Raw genomic sequence first — 9,051 nt, 5'->3', positions numbered from 1 at the left:
CTGTCCACATCAATCACAGTCATTGTTGTGGCTAGGAAGGGTCTGCCAAGGATGATGGATTCATCCATGCACTTCCCAGTCTCTAGGACTATGAAATCAGTAGGGATGTAATGGTCTTCAATCTTCACCAGAACATCCTCTACTAGCCCATAAGCTTGTTTTCTTGAATTGTCTGCCATCTCTAGTGAGATTCTTGCAGCTTGTACCTCAAAGATCCCTAGCTTCTCCATTATAGAGAGAGGCATGAGGTTTACACTTGACCCTAAGTCACACAGAGCCTTCTTGAAGGTTATGGTGCCTATGGTACAAGGTATTGAAAACTTCCCAGGATCTTGTCTCTTTTGAGGTAATCTCTGCCTAGACAAGTCATCCAGTTCTTTGGTGAGCAAAGGAGGTTCATCCTCCCAAGTCTCATTACCAAATAACTTGTCATTTAGCTTTATGATTGCTCCAAGGTATTTAGCAACTTGTTCTTCAGTGACATACTCATCCTCTTCAGAGGAAGAATACTCATCATAGCTCATGAAAGGCCGAAGTAAGTCCAATGGAATCTCTATGGTCTCATTTTGAGCCTCAGATTCCCATGGTTCCTCATTAGGGAACTCATTGGAGGCCAGTGGACGTCCATTGAGGTCTTCCTCAGTGGCGTTCACTGCCTCTTCCTTCTCTCCAAATTCGGCCATGTTGATGGCTTTGCACTCTCCTTTTGGATTTTCTTCTGTATTGCTTGGAAGAGTACTAGGAGGGAGTTCAGTAATTTTCTTGCTCAGCTGTCCCACTTGTGCCTCCAAGTTTCTAATGGAGGACCTTGTTTCAGTTATGAAACTTTGAGTGGTTTTGATTAGATCAGAGACCATGGTTGCTAAGTCAGAGTGGTTCTGCTTAGAATTCTCTGTCTGTTGCTGAGAAGATGATGGAAAAGGCTTGCCATTGCTATACCTGTTTCTTCCACCATTATTATTGTTGAAACTTTGTTGAGGTCTCTGTTGATCCTTCCATGAGAAATTTGGGTGATTTCTCCATGAAGAATTATAGGTGTTTCCATAGGGTTCTCCCATGTAATTCACCTCTTCCTTTGAAGGGTTCTCAGGATCATAAGCTTCTTCTTCAGATGAAACATCCTTAGTACTGCTTGGTGCATTTTGCATTCCAGACAGACTTTGAGAAATCAAATTGACTTGCTGAGTCAATATTTTGTTCTGAGCCAATATGGCATTCAGAGTATCAATCTCAAGAACTCCTTTCTTCTGATTCGTTCCATTGTTCACAGGATTCCTTTCAGAAGTGTACATGAATTGGTTATTTGCAACCATTTCAATGAGCTCTTGAGCTTCTGTAGGCGTCTTCTTCAGATGAAGAGATCCTCCAGCAGAGCTATCCAAAGACATCTTGGACAGTTCAGACAGACCATCATAGAAAATACCTATGATGCTCCATTCAGAAAGCATGTCAGAAGGACATTTTCTGATCAATTGTTTGTATCTTTCCCAAGCTTCATAGAGGGATTCTCCTTCGTTCTGTCTGAAGGTTTGGACTTCCACTCTAAGCTTACTCAATTTTTGAGGTGGAAAGAACTTTGCCAAGAAGGCATTGACTAGCTTTTCCTAAGAGTTCAGGCTTTCTTTAGGTTGTGAATCCAACCATACTCTAGCTCTGTCTCTTACTGCAAAAGGGAATAGCATAAGTCTGTAGACCTCAGGGTCAACCCCATTAGTCTTGACAGTGTCACAGATTTGCAAGAATTCAGCTAAAAACTGATGAGGATCTTCCAGTGGAAGTCCATGGAACTTGCAATTCTGTTGCATTAGAGAAACTAATTGAGGCTTAAGCTCAAAGTTGTTTGCTCCAATGGCAGGGATAGAGATGCTTCTCCCATAGAAGTCGGGAGTAGGTGCAGTAAAGTCACCCAACACCTTCCTTGCATTGTTGGCATTGTTGTTGTTTTCGGCTGCCATAGGTTCTTCTTCTTTGAAGATTTCTGTTAGGTCCTCTACAGGGAGTTGTGCCTTGGCTTCTCTTAGCTTTTGCTTCAAGGTCCTTTCAGGTTCAGGGTCAGCCTCAACAAGAATGCTTTTGTCTTTGCTCCTGCTCATATGAAAGAGAAGAGAACAAGAAAATGTGGAATCCTCTATGTCACAGTATAGAGATTCCTTGAGGTGTCAGAGGAACAGAAAAGTAGAAGGAAGAGGGAGAAGAATTCGAACTTAGTGAGATAGAGTTCGAATTGTGCATTGAGGAGGAGTGGTACTCCATAAATAGAAGGATGTAAGAAGAGGGGAAGAAATTTTTGAAAATTAAGTAAAAGATTTTGAAAACATTTTGAAAAATTGATTGATAATTTTCGAAAACTAAGAGTGGGAAAGAAATCAAGTGATTTTTGAAAAAGATTTTGAAATTAGAAGTTAAAAAGATATGATTGAAAACTATTTTCAAAATGTGATTAAAAAGATATGATTGAAAAATTATGGTTTTAAAAAGATATGATTGAAAAGATATGATTTGAAAAACAGTTTAAAAAGATTTGATTTTAAAAAATTAATGACTTGGCTAACAAGAAAATATATGATTCAAACATTAAACCTTTCTCAACAGAAAAGGCAACATACTTGAAATGTTGAATCAAATCATTAATTGATAGCAAGTATCTTTGAAAAAGGAAAGAAATTGATTTTGAAAAAGATTTGATTGAAAAGATATGATTTGAAAAAGATTTGATTTTGAAAAACTTTGAAAACTTGAAAAAAATTTGCATTAAAAACAGAATCTTCCCTCTTGTGCCATCCTGGCGTTAAACGCCCAGAATGGTGCACATTCTGGCGTTTAACGCCCAAAGCACTACCCTTTTGGGCGTTAAACGCCCAGCCAGGCTCCCTAGCTGGCGTTTAAACGCCAGTCTGCCTTCTTCACTGGGCGTTTTGAATGCCCAGCTTTTTCTGTATAATTCCTCTGCTGCATGTACTGAATCTTCAGTTCCCTGTATTATTGACTTGAAAATAGAACCAAGATCAAATAAAAAATGCATGCAAGACACCAAACTTAAAATGAGACACTGGACTCAAACAAGAAACATAAAATATTTTTGGTTTTTTTATGATTTTGAAAATTTTTTTTTGGATTTTTCGAAAATTAAGTGAAAAAGAAAATAAAGATATCAAAATTCTTAATGAGAATTCCAGGAATCATGCAATGTTAGTCTAAAGCTTTAGTCTAAAGGAATTAGACATGGATAGCCAAGCTTCAGCAGGACATTGCATTCAAGAGCTAAATTGACGAGAATCAATCAGCTTTGGTGATGATAAGAACATCACCTTGAAACACTAGAATTCATTCTTAAGAACTCTGAAAAAAAATACCTAATCTAAGCAACAAGATGAACCGTCAGTTGTCCAAACTCAACAATCCCCGGCAACGGCGCCAAAAACTTGGTGCACGAAATTGTGATCATCAATGGCGCCATCAACATGGTACGCACAATTGCAATCTCAACTCTTTATCACAACTTCGCACTACTAACCAGCAAGTGTACTGGGTCGTCCAAGTAATAAACCTTACGCGAGTAAGGGTCGATCCCACGGAGATTGTTGGTATGAAGCAAGCTATGGTCACTGATGAGCGGATAATTTATACATTTTTTGGCATTGTTTTTAGTATGTTTTTGGTATGATCTAGTTAGTTTTTAGTATATTTTTATTAGTTTTTAGTTAAAATTCACTTTTCTGGACTTTACTATGAGTTTGTGTGTTTTTCTGAGATTTCAGGTATTTTCTGGCTGAAATTGAAGGACCTGAGCAAAAATCTGATTCAGAGACTGAAAAGGACTGCAGATGCTGTTGGATTCTGACCTCCCTGCACTCGAAGTGGATTTTCTGGAGCTACAGAAGCCCAATTGGCGCGCTCTCAACGGCGTTGGAAAGTAGACATCCTGGGCTTTCCAGCAATATATAATAGTCCATACTTTGCCCAAGATTTGATGGCCCAAACCGGCGCTCAAAGTCACCCTCAGGAATCCCAGCGTTAAACGCTGGAACTGGCACCCAAATGGGAGTTAAACGCCCAAACTGGCATAAAAGCTGGCGTTTAACTCCAAGAAGAGTCTCTGCACGAAAATGCTTCATTGCTCAGCCCAAGCACACACCAAGTGGGCCCGGAAGTGGATTTTTATGTCATTTACTCATCTATGTACACCCTAGGCTACTAGTTTTCTATAAGTAGGACCTTTTACTATTGTATTAGAGAGCTTTTGATCATGTTTTATGATTGAACTCAATTTGGGAGGCTGGCCATTCGGCCATGCCTAGACCTTATGCTTATGTATTTTCAACGGTGGAGTTTCTACACACCATAGATTAAGGTGTGGAGCTCTGCTGTACCTCGAGTATTAATGCAATTACTATTGTTCTTCCATTCAATTCCGCTTGTTCTTGTTCTAAGATATCACTTGTTCTTCAACTTGATGAATGTGATGATCCGTGACACTCATCATCATTCTCACTTATGAACAAGGTGACTGACAACCACTCTTGTTCTACAAGCAACCAAGGCTCTAGTGAATGTCTCTTGGATTCCTGATTGCACGATGCATGGTTGATCGCCTGACAACCGAGTGCTCGCCTGACAAACGAGCCAACCATTCCGTGAGATCAGAGTCTTAGTGGTATAGGCGAGAACTGATGGCGGCATTCAAGAGAATTCGGAAGGTCTAACCTTGTCTGTGGTATTCTGAGTAGGATTCAATGATTGAATGACTGTGACGTGCTTCAAACTCCTAGCGGGCGGGGCGTTAGTGACAGACGCAAAAGAATCAATGGATTCTATTCCGGCCTGACCGAGAACCGACAGCTGAATTCCGCGTGCTGTGACAAAGCATATGCAATCGTTTTCACTGAGAGGATGGGAGGTAGCCATTGACAACGGTGAAACCCTACACGAGCTTGCCATGGAAAGGAATAAGAAGGATTGGATGAAGACAGTAGGAAAGCAGAGAGACGGAAGGGAAGGCATCTTCATGCGCTTATCTGAAGTTCCTACCAATGAATTACATAAGTATTTCTATCTTTATCTTTTATGTTACTGGTGGACGAAATTGTGATTACTATCTTTTGAGCTTTAGTATGTATTTACTCTTAGGGCACTGTTTATTTTCTTTATTGGAATTCACAACTCCGTTCAACTAACCAGCAAGTGTACTGGGTCGTCCAAGTAATAAACCTTACGTGAGTAAGGGTCGAATCCACAGAGATTGTTGGTATGAAGCAAGCTATGGTCACCTTGCAAATCTCAGTTAGGGAGATTAAAGGGTAATTGTGATTATTGGATTGTAAATAAAAGGGAATAATAAAAGGGATAGAAATACTTATGTAGATTCATTGGTAGGAATTTCAGATAAGCGGAATGGAGGTGCTGTAGAGCTCACGGACGCCTGCTCTCCTATTCCTTCTACTCAATCCTTCTTAATCCTTTCCATGGCAAGCTTTGTATAGGGGTTCACCATCAGCTGTGGCTACTTTCATCCCTCTCGGGAAATATCCTATGCGGCTGTCACTCGCACAGCTAACCAGTCTGGAGGCATCACCCATGGCTGATGGCTACATCCCATCCTCGCAGTGAAAGCTAATGCTCACGCACTCTGTCACAGTACGGCCAATCACCGGTTGGTTCCCGCTCCTACTGGAATAGAATCCCTCTTTTGCGTCTGTCACTAACGCCCAGCAGGTTACAAGTTTGAAGCACGTCACAGTCATTCATTACCGGAATCCTACTCGGAATACCACAGACAAGGTGAGACTTTCCGGATTCCCAGGATCCTACTCGGAACACCACAGACAAGGTTGGACTTTCCGGATCCTCATAAATGCCGCCATCTATCTAGCTTATACCACGAAGATTCTGTTGGAGAATCTAAGAGATACACATTCAAGCTTGTGTTGCATGTAGAACGGAAGTTGTTGTCAATCACGCGCGTTCATCAGTGAGAATGATGATGAGGGTTATTTACTCATCACATTCATCATGTTCTTGGGTACGAATGAATATCTTGGAATAAGAATAAGATAGAGACCGAATAAAAGAAAATAGAACTTCATTAATCTTTGAGGTACAGCAGAGCTCCACACCCTTAATCTATGGTGTGCAGAAACTCCACCGTTGAAAATACATAAGTGAAAGAGGTTCAGGCATGGCCGAATGGCCAGCCCCCTAAACGTGATCAATGATCTCCTAAGATGAAGAATAAACCAAAACTGAGACCAAAGATGTCTAATACAATAGATAAATGTCCTATATATACTAGACTAGCTACTAGGTTACATGATAAGTAATTGATGCATAAATCCACTTCCGGGGCCCACTTGTGTGTGCTTGGGCTGAGCTTGATCAATCCACGAGCTGAGGCATTTCTTGGCGTTGAACTTTGAGTTATGACGTGTTTTGGGCGTTCAACTCCGGATCATGACGTTTTTCTGGCGTTTAACTCCAGACAGCAGCATGAACTTGGCGTTTAACGCCAAGTTACGTCGTCATTCTTCGAATAAAGCATGGACTATTATATATTGCTGGAAAGCCCTGGATGTCTACTTTCCAACGCCGTTGAGAGCGCGCCAATTGGAGTTCTGTAGCTCCAGAAAATCCATTTCGAGTGCAGGGAGGTCAGAATCCAACAACATCAGCAGTCCTTTTGTCGGCCTTTTTCAGAGTTTTGCTCAAATCCCTCAATTTCAGTCAGAATTTACCTGAAATCACAGAAAACACACAAACTCATAGTAAAGTCCAGAAATGTGAATTTAACATAAAACTAAGGAAAACATCCCTAAAGTAGCTTAAACTTACTAAAAACTACCTAAAAACAATGCCAAAAAGCGTATAATTATCCGCTCATCACAACACCAAACTTAAATTGTTGCTTGTCCCCAAGCAACTGAAATCAATAGGATAAAAAGAAGAGAATATACTATAAAGTCCAAAATATCAATGAATATTAATTTAATTACATGAGCGGGACTTGTAGCTTTTTGCTTCTGAACAGTTTTGGCATCTCACTTTTTCCTTTGAAGTTTAGAATGGTTGGCTTCTCTAGGAACTTAGAATTTTAGATAGTGTTATTGACTTTCCTAGTTAAGCATGTTGATTCTTGAACACAGCTACTTATGAGTCTTGGCTGTGGCCCTAAGCACTTTGTCTTCCAGTATTACCACCGGATACACAAATGCCACAGACACATAACTGGGTGAACCTTTACAGATTGTGACTCAGCTTTGCTAAAGTCCCCAATTAGTGGTGTCCAGAGCTCTTAGGCACACTCTTTTGCTTTGGATCACGACTTTAACCACTCAGTCTCAAGCTTTTCACTTGGACCTTCATGACACAAGCACATGGTTAGGGACAGCTTGATTTAGCCGCTTAGGCCTGGATTTAATTTCCTTGGGCCCTCCTATCCATTGATGCTCAAACCCTTGGATCCTTGCTTTAAAATTTTCGCCCCTTCTCTCTCTTTTTTTTTTCACTGCTTTTTCTTGCTTCAAGAATCAATTTCATGATGTTTTTCAGATCATCAATAACATTTCTCTTTGTTCATCATTCTTTCAAGAGCCAACATTTAACACTCATAAACAACAGATCCAAAGACATATGCACTGTTCATTCATTCATTCAGAAAACAAGAAGCATTGTCACCACATCAATATAATCAAACTAAATTCAATAATAATTTCGAAAATTATGTACTTCTTGTTCTTTTGAATTAAAACATTTTTCTTTTTAAGAGAGGTGAAGGACTAATGGAATTTATTCATAGCTTTAAGGCATGGTTACTACTAATGATCATGAAAGAAAGACACAAAACCTAGATAAACATAATAATTAAAAACCAAAAACAAAAGAAATAAGAACAAGGAATGAATCCACCTTTAGTGGCGTCTTCTTCTTGAAGGTCCACATGTCCTTAAGCTCTTCTATGTCCCTTCCTTGCCTTTGTTGCTCCTCCCTCATTGCTCTTTGATCTTCTCTTATTTCTTGGAGAATGATGGAGTGCTCATGATGTTCCACCCAATTGCTCCACATTATGGCTCAAATCTTCTAAGGAGGTGTTAAGTTGCTCCCAATAGTTGTTGGGAGGAAAGTGCATTCCTTGAGGCATTTGTTGATGATGAACTTCCTCATGTTCTCCTTGAGGCCGTGAGGAACTTCTCTTGTTGCTCCATCTTTTTCTTGGTGATGGGCTTGTCTTCTTCAATGGACATCTCCTTCTATGATAACTCCAGCTGAGTACATAGATGGCATATAAGGTGGGGGAAGGCTAGCCGTGCCATGTATGAAGGCTTGTCAGCTATTTTGTAGAGTTCATTGGAGATGACTTCATGAACTTCCACTTCTTCTCCAATCATGATGCTATGGATCATGATGGCCCGATCCACAGTAACTTCAGACCGGTTGCTAGTAGGAATGAGGATCTTTGGATGAACTCCAACCATCCTCTAGCCACAGGCTTGAGATCCAGTCTTCTTAGTTGGACTGGCTTGCCTTTGGAGTCTATTCTCCATTGGGCGCCTTCCACACATATGTCCATAAGGACTTGGTCCAACCTTTGGTTAAAGTTGACCCTTCTTGTGTAGGGGCGTTCATCACCTTGCATCATGGGTAAGTGAAACACCAACCTCACATTTTTCGGACTAAAATCCAAGTATTTCCCCCTAACCATTGTGAGATAATTCTTTGGGCTTGGGTTCATACTTTGGTCATGGTTCCTAGTGATCCATGCATTGGCATAGAACTCTTGAACCATTAAAATTCCAACTTGTTGTATGGGGTTGGCTAGGACTTCCCAACCTCTCCTTTGGATTTCATGTCGGATTTCCAGATACTCATTCTTTTGAGCTTGAAGGGACCTCAGGGATCACCTTCTTCTTTTCCACACATCATAGAGTGTCTTGATGGCTTTTGGAGATAAATCTCTCCTTCTCCACTCGGATGTGGAAGCTTTTGCTTTCCCTTTTCCTTTTCTTGAGGAAACTCCGGTCTTGGGTGCCATTGATGGTGAATGAAAAACAAAAAGCTTAG

General features: G+C 40.5%; 1 non-coding gene across 1 annotated transcript; it reads left to right on the top strand.

The window, feature by feature from the left end:
* The first annotated feature begins 1,442 nt into the window (after window positions 1-1,442).
* LOC130942729 (small nucleolar RNA R71) lies at window positions 1,443-1,550 on the top strand. The gene has a single exon (XR_009071288.1). It is a non-coding gene; the product is annotated as a small nucleolar RNA R71 (small nucleolar RNA).
* Window positions 1,551-9,051: the final 7,501 nt, after the last annotated feature.

This window comes from Arachis stenosperma, chromosome 7 (genome assembly GCF_014773155.1).
Source record: "Arachis stenosperma cultivar V10309 chromosome 7, arast.V10309.gnm1.PFL2, whole genome shotgun sequence".
Lineage (NCBI taxonomy): Eukaryota > Viridiplantae > Streptophyta > Magnoliopsida > Fabales > Fabaceae > Arachis > Arachis stenosperma.
The sequence above is the reverse complement of the archived record's forward strand: the minus strand, read 5'-3'. Positions and strand labels throughout refer to the sequence as shown.